The following is a 1,270-nucleotide window of genomic DNA, read 5'->3' on the forward strand; positions in this document are numbered from 1 at the left end:
GTGGCAGGATAAAAACGGGCCCGGGCAGACCATCCTCCGCTGCCAGTCGCCTCTGGCGCTGCGGGGCACAGCTCTGCCGCTTGCAGAGACCCGTGGGCATCCTTCGGGGTTTAGATACCAGGCTGTCTCCATGACCACTCCTGACATCACTCACACACACTGACATCACTATTGTTTTTCTAGGAAGATGATTAAATTTTTTTCTTTTAGAATTTTGAAGGGCTTAGTAGTGGGGAGGGAAAATTATTCTCCTTCTCGGACACTTTGTAAATCCTCCATAAATAACTGCAGTAGGAGGATTGCAAGTTTTATTCTGAGGTGGGAAAAGAGATGCTTAGAAAGCAGTTTTTAAAGGCATTAAGTAGAGTCGGGGGAAGTCCATCCCCAATGCTCACGTTGCAGCCGGACCCTTCCGTGGATGGACGGGCAGTGCTGGGGCTCGCGCTGCCACACAAGAAGAGCAGCTCTCATTTCTGCGTGCATTGCAACGAAGGCTGCTAAGCAGCCATGAGCTTTTCAGCTCCTGTAAAAATCCATAAGCTCCCCCAAACCTTCCTCTTCTGCACACGCCACAAATCCAAAGCCCAAATATAGAGCATGATTTTTCTTCCTTTTTTAAAAATTTTTTTCTTTTTCTTTTTTTTTTTTTAACTCTGGAGTGTTTAAAGCAAAACTCTTTACCCCGCTTAAGCTTTGGATTTGCAAGTTTAAAGCTTTCACAGTTCCAGGTGTACCCAAAAAGATAAGGGAGCTAGGAAGTGCACTGCTGTACCTAAAAATAAATAAATACAGCTGAGATTAATTCAAAGCTACTTCCTAATACTCAGTATTTCGCCATTATCTACTGCTGTTATTATACTGACCTCGCCTAAGCTGACATGGGATAGCACAAAACCCTTAAAACAACAAAAGCGATGACCACTCTTTGGCTCTGTGTTTTCTTCTTGGTTTTCTTCTTTTTTCTCTCCACATCTCAGATGTTTGTTGGCAGAAGCCAGGGCAGCAATTTTGCAGCCTCGTGGGCGGGATGTCCCTGTTAATAAACACCGCAGCAGGGTGGGGAGAGAGGGAGGAAGGCAGTTTAGGGAGGTGTAACAACGGTTTGAAAATGCTGGGGATGCTGAACGCTTGGGAGCAGGGAGGGAAGGCCGGGGCAGAGGAGAGCAGCGTGTTCCCCTGCCCCGGCTGCTGCAGCGGGCCAGCATGGCACCGGGGGTGCTGGGCACCAGATTGCCTCTTGAAGCTGTTACTGGGATTTCTGGCAGGAGCA

This window comes from Buceros rhinoceros, unplaced genomic scaffold, assembly GCF_000710305.1.
Source record: "Buceros rhinoceros silvestris isolate BGI_N320 unplaced genomic scaffold, ASM71030v1 scaffold6092, whole genome shotgun sequence".
Classification (NCBI taxonomy): Eukaryota; Metazoa; Chordata; class Aves; order Bucerotiformes; family Bucerotidae; genus Buceros; species Buceros rhinoceros.